Raw genomic sequence first — 19,372 nt, forward strand, 5'->3', positions numbered from 1 at the left:
ACTTTTATACAACCATCAACACAGTAGGCTTGTGTACACCAGCATCACCACAAACACATGAGTATTGAGTTGTATTACGACATTTTTAACAATTGCTAGACAGTAGGGATTTGGGGGCTACATTATAATTTTATGGGATTGCTGTTGTATATGTGGTCCATTGTTAACTGAAACATTGTTATATAGTGCATAACCATATTGTCATGTCAAAAATTAAATAAAAATGACTACAAAACTTCAGGGACCATAATTCACTTTTCTTGCTGTCTCAGGATTAATATAATATTTATCAATAATAAAATTATATTAAAGAACCCTGAATTTATTATATCTATTCTCAGGCATATATATTTTAACACACATAACCTACCTAAAAATTTCTGAAATGATTAAAAAATTCTGAGAATATATAATTTAGCTAAAATTTATAATATCATGTTTCCTGGAAGTTATTTACTAAGTAGTTTTGAAATTTGGATATAAACACATATTTCATTGCAAAAAATAGCTTCTTTACTATTGCTATGAAAAATTCACTTCTTTTTGGTAATTGTGTAATTTATAAATTCAGCAAATTCGTTTCTGTTCCATTTTTTATTATCTTTTTGTGCTTTTTCCTCTTTTAGGTAAATAAGTAAGCACATTCCACTTTTTAGAAAAACTAGTGTTAAGAGAGTTCAATAGTTTGAAACATGCTGGCAGACTAACAAAAGTTAGATAATCTATTCCTTAATTTACTAAACTTGTTCAAAATCTTTCAGGAACAATAATATTTACAGGTAACCATTCATAATGTATATAGTCCACCCAACCTTCTGGACAGGTTAAGATCTATCCAGAGTCTAAGCCAAAGTACTCATTTTTTATTTTTGGATCGTTTTTCTTTAGCACTCACAAAACAGCTTTCATTGAGTTATAAAATAATACTTGGCTTTTGGCTTTTACTCAAACACTAAGTAAATGGCTTTTAAAATCACTGAATCTATTATAGGAAGATTGTCCACCATTGCATTCAGTTTTTCCTTAAAACTTACCATGAAATAAATTTTTGAATTGTTCAAAGCTAAGAGAACTTCATTTTGCTTTAGTCATGCCTTTTTTTAAAATAACAAAAAAAAATAACTAATTATTTCACTTCTGTTTTTACTTTGCATTCGTAGAAGATCAGTTTTAAGATTGATGCTCATCTACAGCTATGGTGGTATTGTGATATTTATAATGTTTTTATCTTGTTTTTTTAAACTGTGTTTGATGTTTTCTCTTTTGAAAAATTTGGTCTTGTTTAACTGTTTATATCTTATATTTGTGTAAAATGAAACAGCAAGTGAATAGTTAGATAAAGGAGGTGACTGTTATTCTTTTCCCTGGTAGCTGTCCTTTTCTTCACTAATTATAATTTTTAATAAATTTTAGCACTACTGAGAATAAATGTCCATTGTCTCCTTTGAAACAAGTGAAAGAACATGTGACTAATTCTGGCCAATTCAAAGCAACGTAGGAAGGTGCTTTGTGCAACTTTTCTTGTGTCTTCTGTACTTTTTAACTGGAAGGAGGACATAATGGCTGGAGCTCTGGTAGCTATTCTCAGGCCACACATGGTAGATAAACAAGACAGAAGTTTGTTCTTGACAATTGAAATGCTAACCAGACCCCGACTAACTCTCTAAAGTTCTAGAATATAAGAAAAATTTTTCAATCTTTTTTTGTTGTTGTTAAGCTCCTGATACATTTTCATATCTTAGGAGTATTAAATGTTAATAAATATTGATAGATTAATAGATAAGAGGTTTTGAGAATAAATTAAAATTTTTCATCATACTCACTTGTTTAATCTAAATTATATCAAATGAGTAAATAGTAAAAATTTAATCAATCCTTTAATATTATGTGTAACATTTAAAACAACTTGATGACTCCAAATATTTTATATATTTTAAAGTGCATAATAAAATTCCAGATAATTGGCAGAATTTGCTACTGTTCATTTGGTTGTTTGGACAAAATATAAACCTAATCAATGGCCGTGTTTTGCACAAATACTCTAAAGTAGGTCATGAACTCATTAGAATCAGAATAAAGAAATTTTGAGACAGATATCATATTCAGAGAACATGTAAATACTATCAGAAAATTCTAGAATTACTGGGTATTGATTTTTCACATTATATTGTAGATGCTACCAACAGAGAGCATGTACCTATTTTCCTATACATATCTTGTTCATTTCTAGATGTTGAACATCGATTCATTGACAAACCTAAGGAAAAATGGTTCATGAAAGATTTTATTTGAATAGTGCCTCTACAAAAAATTTTGGATCATATATATTCTCTAGTTATCTATAACATTAAAAATCTAACAAATCTCTTAAGTTTTTAAATCTCTTAAGCAATTTAATCATGAGGAAGTTGAATCACACTCTTTAAATTGACACTTAAACAATTAAGAATATCAATTAACTGTGGTGCTGAGCTAAATGATCCACATGGCAAAAATAATATCCCAATTATGCCTTGACATAAAATATTAGTGATTCTTTTTTTTGTTTTTCTTTAAATCTCCTTAGGCAAATTGTTTAATATGCTAAATTATGTTAAATTTTAATATGCTAAATTTCCTCCAGAAATTGTTTTTAATTCCAACTTATAAGTAAATCCCTAGGCATATAAATCCCTTTTAGAGGTTTGTTGTCAAAGTGTGGTCTTACCAACATCAGCTAGAGTTGACTAAATGTACAGAATAGAAATGGTTATACTAAGAGGTAATTTAAATAGGGTTAATGATATATTGGTAAACATGCTTTTAAAATTTTTTGCCCTAAGTAAACCTTTATTACATCCCATAACTTTTTTCTAGCTTAATGTATCTAATCTTTGTTTTTAAACATTGTTACAGATTTGGATAACTAGTCATAAATCCTACCTCAGACCAGTTGTGCTTTATGAGAACAATCAGCCAATATACTGAACAGGTAAACACAAAAAGAAATTAAATTGAAGCTCTGGAACCTGTAATAAAAAAAGACACTTGTTCCTTTTTTATGGCAGTAATACTGAGCTTGGTATAATCATTTTTATCTATGCACCTATTTCCAAAATTTATTCACTCATTTACTTATGCATTTAACATGCATTGAGCAGCTACTATAAGCTACTACACTCAATATAGTGAGAAATAGGGTAAAAAGTCATGAGTGTTAATACTTTCAAAAGAATTATAACCTAATATTGGGAAAAGCCATGTATTCAAAAAATATAAAGCAAAATAAAAACACTGCACACCATAACTGGTATAAACAAAACACCAGAGAAATGAAATGGGCTCTGAAAGAAAAACAAAATCAGCATTTTGGGGGTTACCAGCTTTGTATTATTTTAACAAATAAGAAAAATTAAAACAAAAGTTTCAACTCAAGTTCACATGATAAGTTACAGAAGAGCAAAGCATCATTATTACCTTATTTCAACTTTATTTCCTGGGACCTCAAGTTTTTCAACCTATGAATCAAAATCTAGGATAACAAAGTTTCTCTCAATTCAACTTAAGGCGATGTGAGAGGCAGAGACTCCAGATGCCAGACAGAAAAATAAATAAATAAAAACACAGTCCTCTCTAGAGAAAGCATCTTCATTTTAGAGCATATGTTATCCTTTTAAATATTTTGAACACTGTTCAAAGCAAAAGTCAAAGATATCATGTAAAATGAAATTACATTTCATATAGAGAACAAGCAGAAATAATATCCAGCAGAAACAGGTCTTTAACTGAGATACTAAAATTTTCAGATGCATATTATAAACATTAAGTTTACTATGTTCAAAGGCTGATTTTTTTAATTGGCGGGAAATGGGAAACTATAGGAAGTGTCATTGCAGAATTTAAGAAGAGCTAAACAAATTTAAGAATTAGAAAAGACAATGATAAAAGTTAAGAACTTAATGACTGGATTTCTCAGCACACTAAAAACAGCTAGAGAACAAATTAGTGACCTGTTATAGGTCAGAATTAATACCCAGGGTACAAAGGAATAAACACATAGAAAATCCCCCTTAAAAAGAGCTAGTCTGATAATCGAGGATATAAAGAGACACTTGAACATGAAAGATGCCTCCTGTGGTAATGATAATATTATTTTTCATTCTGGGGAGTGATTATGTGGATGTTACTTTATTATTCACTGATTAATGGTTTAAGCCTTTTTTTTCCCTGTATGGACGTTATGTTGCAATACAAACAAAAATAAAGGAAAAGCATGTTATATGGGACCAGATAATGGAGAGCATGAAAGCCATATGAAGGGTTCTGTCCTATTTGGTAGGGAACTGGAGCTTTAGGAAAGGGACATAGCATAATTAGAAAGTAATTCTGAGAGCAGAGTATAGAAATGAATTGTGCAGAATTGAGGACTAGGGGCCCTTTGCAACAGTGCAGTTGCCAGGAGACTTGTGCCCTGTGCCTATTTAACATATATTTTTCAAAGTGTATGTAGATTGCTTTGAGTCTTCTACTATAGAAACAGAAGAAAAAAGAAATGATAAAATGCTGCTTTTAAAATTCATTTTTTAGCAGTTAGTTTCAAAGAGTATTACTAGGACTGAGTCTAAGCTGGTGAAAACCTGTCTGTCTATTAAATGAAAACAAATTGCAGATTTCGATTTGCTCATCATTTGGATGACAAATTCTCTAAACACAATTCTCAGCAACTGGAGTAAATGAAGCTTTCACAGAATGCTTGTAATTTATCAATCTAAATGCATTAGCATGAGGATCCATAGACTTTCTCGTAGAAAAGTGTTTCAGTGGTTGATAATTTTCATATTATCCAGGATTTATTCACATCACTTGTTGGGTTATTAGATAATAACGTCATAATTCTGAATTTGTACTCAGTCATTTAAAAAAACCTCATGCTAATTGCTTAGTTGATTTACAACACTGCAACTTGCAGATTTTATAGTTAATTCCCATATTTTAATAACTATGCAATATTGCTTACTAGTGATAGAGCTTGAAAAAAAAAATCTGAAGCTTTGGATATGTACAAGAGACAAGCTCTACTGCCAAGGCTTTACTGAAAGCTGTTAAGAGGTTTTAATACGCAATGCTTCACAGAATGCCAGATAGCTAAATCTAAGAATGAGTCACTGGAAATACTTTACAATTCTGTTCACACATGCAACTCAAAGACATTAAAAAAGAATGAGTATACTTCTTAATAGCCTGTGTAAAATTTTTTTCAATAAAAAGTGTATCTGACTGAGGCAAACAAGAGTTGTCTGTATGCACATATGAGCTTATATTTTGCTTAAGAATGACACACTGTACTTTGCTATATGCAGAACTGATGATCACCATTCTCTGAAAAAAAAATTATCTTTAACAGACCGCAGATGAATATCAGAAATTTCTATAAGTTAAAAAAGTGAAAAGTATGGAATTTGTTATTAAAAAGATATCAAGAGACAAGGATAGAAAAACAAACATGAGGAACATCTGGAGAAGAATAAAGAATCCAAGTGTTGTAAAGAAAAAGAATATCACAGTTTTATGGAAAAAAGAAAAGCAAGTCACAGGGATGTGTGATGAAAATTTTTTTAAAAGAGCTTTGCAGAAGGATTTCATGAGGAAACAAATGTTTAGAAAAAATTGCACAAAATGTATTTTTTAATGCAATATTTTTGAACAATGAGATTCAAATTATAAATAACAGAAGTAAATAAAAAATCATTCTAACTTCCTAAAATAAATTATATCTTACATGTTATTTCTGATTTCTATTTTGTAAGCAGTTATTTAAGTGAATAAAATACTTTATATTGAACATAAAATTTTTGTTATTCAAATGCAAGGTAATTCATTTTACATATAAAATATTTGATTATATATATTGTTTTCAAATTATGAAATCATCACATTTTAGTATTTTAGAGGTTAAAATGGAGAGTGGCAAAAAAAAACCATGTTAAGTTTGTTATCATAACAATCTGAAAGAAATATAGGATGCTGTAACTGGGCATACAAGGTTATCAAGGACAACAGGCAATCACAACAATCCTTAGTGCATGAATTCTCATTTATTGTTTTTTCTTAGTATGCATTTGAAAACACACTTTAGGAGGCTAAGATTTTATGGACCACATGATTACCATATATAAACTTCGTAATACCAGACTCTTAGTTTGCTTTCTGAATGTGAATGCTGGACAATATTTTTTATTTGTCAGGTCCAAGCCTTCATTATTTTGCTAAATTAAACACCTAAGCAAAATTTACAAGTGCATAGCTACATGTAAAAGTCAGTTCTATTCCATAAGTGTTGTAGACACAGAGTATTTGTAAGGGTAGCTATCTCAAACAAAACTATCAAGAATATGTTTTAAGATAGAGCATATAACAGCTCTAAGGAGTGATTGGCTATACCAAATGTTAGATGTCTAAAAAGTATTTAACTGAAGGACATGGCAAGATTTGACTTCAGAATGATGATGATGTTTACAAACTCTCTGGTTGATACAGTCATATTCCTGTTACAGTACTGTCAAGAACAGTATAAACGTCAATGTTGGCTTATAAGACATTCTCTGTTAGGATATAAAAATATTTAATAAGTATAAACTGAAACTAATTATATATGTGTATATATATCAGAATACAATAAAAAGTCATATAAAATTAAACTTGGAATATATAGGACTAGTGATATTTCTATCCAAAATAATATTCAGATTTATTCAGTCATTCAAAAGAGTGTTAATGTCGTAGGCACACACTAAGAATATGATAGTGAAAAAAGCAAATAATAAACAGATATCTCTATTTTTCTAGACTTACATTCTAATAGAAGTGATAGACAATACACAAAATAAGCAAGTGCAAAGGTTTCAGGCAGGAATTTTCTGACATATTTAAGAGACAGAAGGGACATGTATCGCAGGAACTGAGGGAGCTAGGGTCAGATAGGAGATGTCCGAGAAGTAAAGGGTGTATGTCGGGCGGAGCTTAACAGGGCCTTTCAGCCCCTGTGATGACTTTAGCTGTTACTTCAATTGAGACGGACAATCTTAGAGGCTCTGAGCAGTTGGAGAATATGATCTGATATATGTAATAGCTTACTACACAGCTGAGAATTATTATTGACAATAGACTGGAAGGGGCAAGGACAGAAACTAGGAGAACAATTAGAAGTCCTTTGCAATAAACCAGAACTGGGTGAGCTGGTCATAACTTGGTAGTAAAATGGATTTAATGATAAGCCACTGAATTCTCAGTATTTTTTGAAGGTAGAAACAAAAGATAAAGGAGAATTATTTATTTTTGTTCTCTTACCACACCTTTGGGAAACATATTAAAATAAGATGGGTTATTTTATTTATTGCTCATCAGATTGGCAAGGATCAAAAAGAATGTTAATGTTTATCTGCAAGCATGTTAAGGAGTAGCTTTTCTTATGCATCACTTAGGTGAGTTAAAATTGGTACAACTTTTCAAGAACACAAAGTTCTCAATAGGAAAACAAAAACCTTCAAATTTTTATACTTTTTTCTTCTGGTAATTTTACATCTCAGGAAATAATCAGAAATGAGCACATGTATGTGTCTAAAAGAGCACATTCAGTTGTCGACCTCAGTGTTTAACTGCCCTTGATCACCATCAATGGCTCAAAACTGGGCCACCAGTATTTCTGTAAACAATGAATGACAGTTTAAAGTTTCGGATTCATTTGTTTTTCTTTGTATTATAGAGAGATAAAAAATATGATTACTTTCATTTGCATTCTGACATATTTCAGTAAATGAGAAATTGAAATGTTGAGTTTCATTTGGCATGCTGGGAATTAAATACCACTCCAAATAAGTTAGTGGAAGTTTGAGGCAACTGTAAAGATAATTCATTAACTATCTGAAGGAAAATAAAATGAACTATTGATCACACCTGTTTTGCAAAAAAAATTATTTACATTAAAATAATCATGTGTATATGGCTAAACAGGAAGAAAATGTATAAAACTTTTTATGAGTGTGTATATGTATTAGTCAGTTAAGGCTGCTATAATACATTACCAGTATTAAGCAACAAACATTTATTTTTAATATTTCTGGAAGCTAGAAAGTCCAAGATCAGTGTGCTGGCAGATCCAGTATCTGATGAGCATTTGCTTCCTTTTTACTCACATGGTACAGAGCAAAGTAACCATTTTTCTCATGTCTTTTCTTATGAAGGCACAACTCTCATTCATGAGGGATCCATCCTCATGAACAACTTACTCTCAGAGCTCCCACCTCCAAATATCATCCCATTAGGGATTAGGCTTCAACAGATACATTTTGAGTGGACACAAATGTTTAGTCCATAGCAGTGTGCATTTTCACAATTTCAAAAATAATAATAATAATAGCAACAAATATTTATATAGGACTTACTGTGCTGGGCACTCTCCAATGCTTTTTGTATATTTATGCCTATGTGAGTTTAGAACCATAATTATCTCTATTTTTATAGGTGAGATAACTTAGTTTTGTTTAGCCAGTATGTGACAGACACTAAAATATTAGTAAGTTGTTGATGGAGAAATTATGGATGATTTTGTTGTTAATTTTTATTTTCCACATTTTCTAAGTTTTTGCTACTGAATATGTGATATTTGTTTCAACATTTGTTAGTTAAATGAGTATGAAGCATGACAGAGGATTTATAATTTTTAAGAAAGTAAATTCTAGAAATGGAGAGAGTCCAGTGAGGGAGGTAGATGGAAAAGAAGAGTAAGTTGCTGGTATATTCCAATGCAGGTGAGAGGTCCAAGGAGGTAAGGTCTGAAGGCATCCATTTCATTTGTCACAGAGGACATTGTGAAGGCCTTTTCAAAAGCAATTTCTTTGGAAAAGTCAAAGCAAAATCCAGTTGAAGCCAGTGGTTTGAGGACAAAAAATAAATAATGAAGGGAAGGCAGAATTCAAAACTGAGACACTTGCATGAAGAAAAATAGTATAAAAGGGATTCATGGTCAAAGAATGCTTTTTACCCAGAGCATATTTTCATGGCTAAGGAAGGAAGCAAATGAAAATAAAAAATTTACACCTATCACCATCCTTATCACTTTACATTCATCACCTCATTTAGTTCTTGGAATTATTATTGTCATTTTACAAATGAGACCACTGGATTCAGGGATAGAATAAATAATGTGTCTGAACTTACACGCTGGTAAGGAAGACTGAAATTTGAATCCAGTGTTTTCTGATGCCAGCTGTTAATTTAGATAGCCTTCATCAGCATTTGGGTATGTACGTATGTTTGGGATGCTGTGGAGAGGGTAAAGAAACTAACCACCTGGTAGAAAAGATAAAGAACTTAATACATAATGATATCAAAATCAATTTTTCTCCATTCAATTTCTAAAAAGAAGGTGAAGGGATTAATCAAAGAACACATACTGTGTGAATGACCCATGGCCATGGACAACAATGTGGGGATTATCCATGGGAGTGGGGGGTGGGCTGGGTGGAGAAGACCAAAGGTGGAAATATTGAGACAACTGTGGTACCATAAACAATAAAATATTTAATTAAAAAAATAAAGGAGAGCTATTTATACTTTCTTCTTCGGCTAAGTCACACTTCTATTTTAGCCAGTATATTGATGGGATTGTAGTTTTGGTATAAAAATTATTTTAAAGTCTTTTGCCCATTTTTTAATTGGATTGTTTGTCTTTCTGGAGTGGAGTCATGTGAATTCTTTACATATTTTGAACATCAAACCCTTGTCCAAGGTATCAGTGGCAAACATATTTTCCCAAATGGTTGGCTCCCTTTTCATTTTGCTGATGCCTTCTTAAGCCGTGCAGAAGTTTCTTATTTGATGAAGTCCCATTTGTTTATTCTTTCCTTTATGTCCCTTGCTCTAGGGGACTTATCAGCTGCCTTTTGACCCAGCAATTCCACTGCTGGGATTAAACCCTAAGAATCCCAAAACACCAATTCAAAAGAACCTATGTACCCTGATGTTCATAGCAGCACAATTTACAATAGCCAAGGGCTAGAAGCCACCTAAGTGCCCATCAATAAATGAGTGGATCAAAAAACTACGGTACATTTATACAATGGAATACTATGAAACAGAAAGAAAGAGCTACTACTCTTCACGGCAGCATGGATGGAACTGGAGAGCATTATGCTAAGTGAAATAAGCCAGACAGTGAAAGACAAATACCATATGATGTCACCTATAAGTGGAACCCAATCAGCGAAGGAAGCAGGCAAGGAAAATATAGTTAGCAACACTGAAGGGAAAAACAAACCAATGGTAACAAAAGGGGAGGAGGGAGGGGGGTAATGGGGAAAAAAAGGGGAAAGGTCAAGGAATGTGCATAAAGGACCCATGGACAAAGCCAAAGTGGGGAAGGATTAGGGGTGGGAGGTGGGGCTGGGTGGGGCAGGGGAAAGTGGTGGCGGGAAAATGGAGACAAATGTATTTGAACAATAAAAAAACTTTTTTTAAAAAAATTTGAAATTATTTTAAAGTAAAAACATTTGAAATCTTATCTGAATTTCTCTTATCTGACTGAAGTAGAGTTGCCTAAAGATATAACTGCCATTAATTCCACTCCCAAGGGAGTTTACTGAAAATTGCAAGGAGACAGTCTTCTTATTCTCTTTCTCACAAACAAAAACAAACAAAAAATAAAGCTATAATAGACCCTTTTATACTTTCTTAAGGACAACAAAATTACCTCCATCACCACTATTTTTTTAAGTTGGTATATAAACTTTTACCTCTGGGTATCCAGCAAGTTACTCATTACTTAGTGACTTTTCTGTGCACATGTAAATAAATCCTGACTTTTCTCCTGTTAATCTATTGTCAGTTAATTCATAGGCCCTCAATCAAACCTAAGAGGGCAGAGGAAAGATTCTCTCCCAAGTACCAAGTCTTTTTCCTGAATAAAGTACTCGCTTTCCTAAAAGAAGATCTGGAGAAAACAAGGTACACAATAATTTTGCTAAACCTACTCTATACCTTTTGTAGAAATTGTACTTACAATTTTTGCTACTGACTTGCCTGATCTAAGGTTTTGAGAATGAGGTGACAGGTTTTCTATTTCTAGTGAGCGGCATGCTTTCTAAAGGATATATATTTTTCTTTTGATGTTATTGCAAAGCACAGAGGGAAACTTAAAAGAAAAGATCAGCATGGAGGGCAGAAATATAAGAGTAGAAAGTAGAAAGGTGCTAATATTTAAAAGCAAAAAACAAATCTGTGGGGATTTACAGATTATAGAGAAGTCTGAACTTAGAGCTGCAAAAACTATATTCTGTTTCAAAAATTAATAAGCATATGAAAGATTAGTAGAAGTATTATTAAAATTAATGATAAGGTACAAAAAAGTGACTTCTGGGCCAGTCTCATCAGCACTGTGGATATGGATTACAGTATTAAATTAATTATAGGGACATATATAAAGAAATTAGAGGAAGGTTCCCACAATTTACTATTAAATGTGAAGATGTATGAAACTTTTTTCCACATTGCTATCTTTATTGCATAAGAAATTGGAATGCTTAGCCCAAAAGCAGCCCGAACCCTCACCTCTATGAGATCCTTCATTAGACAGAGCAAATGTCACTTGGGAGTGACAAGAAATCAAACATTATTCCTACTTATTCCTGCATTTCTCAGCAGATACTCTAGGAGTGTTCCCAAATGCAACCTTACATTACATTGAAATGCACCTTAGTTCTTGGGGCTGATGACTTAAGGTCATTGCTAAAATGTTGAAAGGACTAACAAAACAAAGGTGAGATATTTTTCAACTTCTTTGCTCTTCTTGGATGGTCACTTTTTTTTTATTATCCTTGACTTAGAAAAATAAAACAAAAGACCTTGCTTTCAAATGCTAACACTTTGCTTCTTTATTCGCCAGTAGACTTCTGGCCATTCAACCTCAATACTTCATTTTTTTGAGTGCTTTATTGACCACAGTCTTGGAGATTACATTTGACTCAGAATAACATAACAGCTTGTTATTTTTAATTGAACTGCAGAGTACATTACCCTACATAAGAATCAATGGAAAAAAATTAATCTGAACATTTCATTTTCCCATTTAAAAAATCATGCCACTAGCAATGGTTAAAAGTAAAAGAGAAGAACAAACAAACAAAAAACCCTTCAAATCTACCAAGGGAAAAAAACCAAAAGTATAATTTCTTCATGTTAACTTCCTTTATCTAGGAAACCTGAAATTCCTTGCTAAAAGATTTTTAACATACAACAATCACAAATTCAGTTTCTACCATGATGGCCTTTTTGTTTCCAGGTTAAACTAATTGGAGATGCTGTAAATCAACACCTTAAAACCTCAACTTCTTTGTATTTCCACTGATCATTTTAAAGCCCAAAGGGTGTATATTCTGAAAGAGTATGCATTCACTTTCCTTTTCTTGACCAACTTTTCCATTTCAAGGAACTCCATGCAATATGGTGGTTCTCCCCTTCACTGCCTCCAACCTCCCCAGAGAGATCTGAATTTTAATAGCTGTTCATGTTCTAGAAGCTGACAGATGAGTAAACTATTCCCATGTTGGGTGGTTTTGGAGGTATCTCTTCTCATTTCAGGCTACCCTAGAGCCCCATTGAATGCAATGCATGGTGATTTGATAAACTGTGCTCTATTGGTCAAAACCTGTTACTCTGCCTTTGAAAGAATCCAAATCCCACTTGAGGCCTAGCTTCCTCATTGGTAAGGCTGCCAACTGAGTGTTCTCAAAATTTATTTCTTTGTAAACTGAAGTCCAGTCATTACATTTTAATTCAAACATTGTTTTTCCTCCTGATTGGGAAGATTTCTAAGACAACCTCTGTGACTTTTTTTTTTTTTTTTTTTTTTGTATCTGTTCACCCAGTGTTAATGCATGTCAGGTATAAAACAGCAACAATATCAACATGTTCTTGGTGGTCAGAAGTGGCAGATGAATACACATCTACCTAATAAAAAACTGGACATTTTGAGAGGTCAGGGAAACATTTAAAACACTGAAATAACAAGTTTGTTCCCCTAAATATCTCTTAATCACTACTACATGATTAAAAGATAAATATATGCTTTTCATATACCCATTTAAGTTCTTGGTACCATAAGATCCCTCCAAATGAAACATTCCTCTAGTCTCTACATCATATGTGAGCTCTGAGATTGATCTGCGTCCTGTCATTCTTTGCCCAGCTTTGCAGGGTTTCCCTGCCTTGTATGTATGACCTAGTAGTCAGCCAAGACCCCTCTGCAAACTTCTGCAAGTATTCTCCTAGATAGTTTCCTCTTTTCCAGAACATGTACCAAAAATGCAAACCACCTCGGCCTTCCCAAATTTTGATTTCTAATTTCTCAACTCAGTGAGGTTGACAACCTCTGTTTTAGATCTTTATCCCTGGGCTTTCAGTATGGAAATGGCCAGCGGCCAGAAATCTGGAATGGTTGTTGGGATCATTTAGTTGTTTCCAACCTCTTAGGAATCAAGGTCCTTTTTCGCTTGTTGATTCATATCTGAAACGTTTTTTTCCCCCCATATTTTGCTCAGTTTTCTAGTTATTTACAGCAGAAAGTTAGCTCAGTCCTTGTTATTCCCCCTGGCCAGCAAGGAGTCAGACAAGCAAAGATACAATGCTTATTTTTATCACAAATAAAACTTGAAGAAAATATTTAACCAGCTTCAGGACTCAGTCATATCACAAAATGCAAATAATATTCTTGAGGGCCCCATGAATATTAGAGATATTAAAATACTAAGAATAAGATTTACTAGTAAGTGTGCCCTAAATGTTAGCTGGTGACATTATCCATAAGTTTTAAGGGTTGTTAATTTATTAATGCTTTCTTTGTAACTCTACAAAAGTAATATACATATATATTACTTTTATATGTATGTATATATATAGACACACATACATATATATATATCAGAAACATTGCTCTCATTTTTATATTTATATTAATGAGAAATTGTGTATAGGATTGATTTTGTGGTATTGTAGCTGTGCTAAAACTACTGCATGAGCAAGAGATATATTAAAACTTTAATGTCATCTTAACATTTGGCTATCTTTCAGGTATAGTGGTATAATGTTCTTCTAAAGTTAAAGTATAATATAGTTCATAGAACTGGTTGGAATATAGCAGAAGTTATAGAAGTCAAAGTAGACCTACTACTATTCCTACATCTCTGAATGTCCAAATAACTCTGTCAATATCTTCCTAAACTTCTAGAGACAAGTAGAAGATCTACTTTTCAGAAGTAAATATAAAACATATCTTTGAAATATTCACTCATTGTTTAGTCTAAGAAATCAGGTTTCAGCTTTTAAAAGAAAAAAATTTGGGTCATGCAAGGTTACCTCCGTGCAATAGCAATCTCACAGGTCTGCATGACAGCTCTCGTCTTAAGAATTGGTGTGACGAGAAAGAGAAAGAAATTGTCAAATCATTGTCATGCATCAGTTCTTATGATGATTTTATTCAGTCAGCACTGAAATGAACACATACCCCAGGTTTGCTGTAAATTACTTGTTTGCATAGGTCTGTTTTCCTCAACTGTCTGATTATAAAACTCACATTTTCCCTTTTTTTTCCTGATATTAGATGGGTATAATCAGCAGAAAAGCCAACAAAATATGTACATAATACAGACCTAAGTCTACTGATTATACTGTTTCAATAATAAAATAAGAACTATTTTATTTAAACTTTAGGCTCGATCAAAATTGTAACAACGGTTTTAACTTGATGCACATTATTTAAATTCAGTAATGCTAACCTCATTTTTACATATAAATTTCTAATTGAATTGTCTCTAAAGGAGACTTTAAAAAGAATACCTTAAACACTGGCTGCTGTAATTTCCTGCATTTCAATTTCATTTACTTTTGGTGGTAACTCCAATTTACTTTTAGGATACTTTAAATTCTTGATATCTACATATTTTTGCATACACTCCTTTCATTGTTGGATATTCCTTCTCTTCTATCTATGTCTTCATGATCCCTGCTTATCTTTCAAAATGAATTTGTGTCATCCTTGAAGCCTCCCCGACTGCCTTCCCTACCCATGAAGAGTAAGATGCTTTTTTAATGCTCTCTGTTAACACTCTTGCATAATAAGAACTAACACCTATATATAGCACTTCCTATGTGCTAAGCTCTGTTAAAAGTCCTTTTCATGTATTAGTTCTTTAATTTTCATAACAGTCTTATGAGTTAGATAATATTATCTGCATTTTGTGGATGAAAAAAACAGAATCATAGAGAGTTTAAAGACTTGGCCTAAATTCACAGGTAGAAGATATGGGGATTTAAAAATAACCTGCATCCAGACTCTTCATTCTTTTTTTGAATAGCTTCATTTGCATATAATTTACACATCATATAATTCACTTATTAAAAGGGTACAAATTATTGGCTCCTGTCTATTCATAGACATGTTCTGCCATCACTGCAACCAGTTTTAGAAAATTATCTCCTAAGGAAATCAAGTTCCTGTTAGAGCCAACATCTCCCAATTCCCTAATCTCCCTTAGATTTAGTTGTCACTAATATACTTTCTATCTCTAGACTCCTGCATTTGCCTTGATATTACATATGAATGAGGTCATATAATATGTGATTTATTGTGACTGGCCTCATTCATTTAGCATGTTATCAAGCTTCATCCATGTACCATGTTATCAGTGCTTCATTTCATTTTACTGACAAATAATATTCCATTTCATGGGTATATCACTTTTATTTGTGCATTCATCAATCAAGAAACATTTGGGTTTCCATTTTTTGCTATTATCAATAAAGTTGCTACAAATAAAGATTTGTGTACAAGTTTTTGTGTGGACTTTTTTTTTTTCATTTCTTCTGAGAATATATCTGGAATGAAAATCTAGCTATATTCTAAAGTCATATGCTAATTCTGTTTTTAACCATTTGAGGAAACTGTTTTCTGAAGCAGCTGCAATATTTTACATTTCCACCAACAACGTATAGGGGTTCCAATATCTACACAACCTTACTAGCACTTATTATCTGTCCTTTGGATTCATAGCCATCTTAGTGGGTGTGAAATGGTAGCTCACTGTGGTTTAGATTTGTACTTTCATGATAGCAAATGATATTGAGAATGTTTTCATTTGTTTATTGATCATTTATATAAATATTTTAAAAACTGTTCAGATCCTATCCCATTTTTAATTGGCTTATTTTTCTACTTCATATCGAGCTATTATTATAGTGTTATTCTTTATATATACCAAATAAAAGTTTCTTATTAGACATGATTTGCAAATATTTTCTACCATGCTGTGAGTTGGCTTTTCACATTTTTGAATTCTGTTCTTTAAGACATAACATTTTAAAATATATTTTATTGATTATGTTAGTAGAGTTATCCCAATTTTTTCCCTTTTTCCCCTTCCACCCAGTACCCCTACTCCCTCCAGTAATTCCCCCCTTATTTCATGTCCATGGGTCATGAATATAAGGTCTTGACTACTCTACTTCCTATACTCTTCTTAACACCGCACGCCCATCTATTCTGTACCTACCAATTTGTACTTCTTAATCCCTCCATCCCTCCATTTTTTCCCCTAATCTCCCTCTTTTCCCTCCCAATTGATAACCCTTTTAAATGATCTCCATATCTATGATTCTGTTTCTGTTCTGCTTATTTGGTTAGTTTGTTTTTTAGATTCAATTATTGATAGTTGTAAACTTGTTGCCATTTTAATGTTCATATATTTGATTTTCTTCTTTTTTCTTCTTTAATATTTCATGTAATAATGGCTTAGTGATGATGAACTCCTTTAGCTTTACCTTGTCTGGAAAGCACTTTATCTGCCTTTTGATTCTAAATGAGAGCTTTGCTGGATAGAATAATCTAGGTTGTAGGTCCTTGCTTTTCATCACTTTGAACACTTCTTGCCAGTCCCCTGTAGCCTGTAAAGTTTCTTTTGAGAAATCAGCTGACAGTCCTGTGGTAATTCCTCTGTAGGTAGCTCTCTGCTTTTCTCTTGCTGATTTTAAGATTCTCTCTTTATCTTTAACCTTTAGCATTTTAATTATGATGTGTCTTGGTGTGATCCTCTTTGCATCCACCTTGTTTGGGTTTCTCTGAGCTTCCTGGGCTTGTGTGTCTATTATCTTCACCAAATCGGGGAAGTTTTCTTTCCTTATTATTTTGAATAAGTTTTCAATTTCTTGCTTTTTCTCTTCTCCTTCTGGCATTCCTCTGATTCCAGTGTTGGTACATTTGGAGATATCTCAGGGGCTCCTTTTACTATCCTCATTTTTTTTTTTTTTGGATTCTTTTTTCTTCTTGCTGTTCTGGTTAAATGTTTATTTCTTCCTTATACTCCATTCATTGATTTTAACCCTGGTTTCCTCCTCTCCATTGTTGGTTCCCTATAGATTTTTCTTTATTTCACTTAGTGTAATCTTTATTTCTGCCTGTGTCTTTTTTATGGTATTGAGATCCTCACTAAGTTCCTTGAGTATCCTACTGACAAGAGTTTTGAACTCTGTCTCTGATAGATTGTTTATCTCCATTGTGTTTATTTCTTTTTCTAGAATTTTGTTCTGTTCTTCAATTTGGGCCATGTATCGTTGTGTCCTCATTTTGGCAGTGTCCTGTGTTTGTTTCTATGTATTAGGTAGAGCTGCTTTGACTCCCTGTCTCAGTAGTATGACCTACTTTAGAAAAGCACACTGGTAAGTTGGATGGAGTAGAGCCTTAGGTAGTGGCGAGGATGGGGCAACCCATGTGAACCAGGTTGATGGAGTCTCATATATGGTTCTGATACCCTGTGGCTCTGTGTCAGGAAGGGCTCAAGAAGGGGACAATGCTGCTGCATGGCCTCTGAAGTTTTTCCCAGGAGGAAGGTGTCCTCTGGCACTCATCCTGGTGCCAGACACTTCAGTTTCTCCCTATATGCCCCTGGTGCCCTTCCAAGTGCTGTCCAGGTGCTGAAGCCCAGAGTGAGTGCATCTGTGTAAGTCCTAAGTCTATTGCCTGTCCTTTAAGAGGAATCACGTGAGAATCCCAGTTTTCTTCTGCTGCCCACCCTCCACTGGTTTTTACAGCCAGAAGTTATGGGAACTTATCTTCCTGGCAGTGGAACCCCTGGCTTGGTGGTCTGGTGTGGGGCTAGGATCCCTTGCTCCAGAGGTATCCCTCTCAATTTTTATCCACCACATGTGAGCGTGGGACTTCCCATTCCACATCTCTGGGTGTCCATACCTCTCTGTGCATCTCTGCATCTCCAGCCCTCCTACCTATCTGAATGAATGTGACTTCTTCAATTCCTTGATTGTCAGGTTTCCATACAACTCGATTTTCTGATTCTGGGTGATATTTTTTTTGTAGTCTAGTTGTAATTTTTGCTGTGGTTGTGTGAGAAGGTGAGCTGTGTTTACCTATACTTCTATCTTGACGGGGAGAGACAAAAAGATTTTTAATATTGATGAAATATATTATTTTTAGGTTGTTTGTACTTTGAGTGTCATATCTAAAAATCTATTGTCAAAATAGGGTTACAAAGGTTTAAACCTATGTTTTCTCCTGAAGTTTTATAGTTTTAGCTCTTATGTTTATGTCTATAATCAATTTTGAGTTAATTTTCATATATAGTTGGAGGTAGAGGTGTGGATTCATTTTTCGCATGTAGGTATTCATATGAAAAGACTACTCTTTCCCCATTTTAATTATCTTGAAATGCTTATTGAAAATCAATTAACCATAGCTCTATGAGTTGATTCTGGACCCACAATTCTAGTCTATTGATCTAAGCTCAGAAGTGTGATTCTTATGACTTAGTTCTTGTTTTTCAAATTTTTTGTATATGTGGATGTGTATATGTTTCTATTATGGTTTTATTGCATTTTCATGAGTATTTTAGCATCAGTTGGCCAATTATGACTAAAAAGGGATAGCTAGAATTTTGATAGGATTTTATTGAATCTTCAGACATGTTTGGAGAATATTGCCATCTTAATTTTTAAAATATTTTATCTATTTATTTTGAGAGAGAGAAGGGAAGGGAAGGAGAAAGAGAGAGAGACAAACATTGATATGCAAAAGATACAACAATTAGTTGCCTCTCACATGCCCCCAACCAGGGACCTGGCCTACAACTCAGACATATGCCTTGACCTGGAATCGAACCAGTGACCTTTTGGTTCACAAGCCAGTGCTCAATCCGCTGAGCCCCACTCCAACCAGAGTGAATTATACTGTCTTAATATTAAATCTTCCAATCCATGACTTCATAATACCTATTTATTTAGGATTTTAAAATTTCTTAACAATATTTTGTAGCATTCAGCATACAAATATTGTTGTTCT

General features: G+C 33.2%; 1 protein-coding gene across 1 annotated transcript in view; it reads right to left on the bottom strand.

The window, feature by feature from the left end:
- Positions 1-19,372, bottom strand: part of GRID2 (glutamate ionotropic receptor delta type subunit 2) — a 1,366,516-nt gene that overhangs the window by 348,717 nt on the left and 998,427 nt on the right. The window lies entirely within an intron of this gene.

The sequence above is a fragment of the Pteronotus mesoamericanus genome, unplaced genomic scaffold, assembly GCF_021234165.1.
Source record: "Pteronotus mesoamericanus isolate MK-2021 breed Mesoamerican mustached bat unplaced genomic scaffold, CSHL_Meso_final scaffold_232, whole genome shotgun sequence".
NCBI lineage: Eukaryota > Metazoa > Chordata > Mammalia > Chiroptera > Mormoopidae > Pteronotus > Pteronotus mesoamericanus.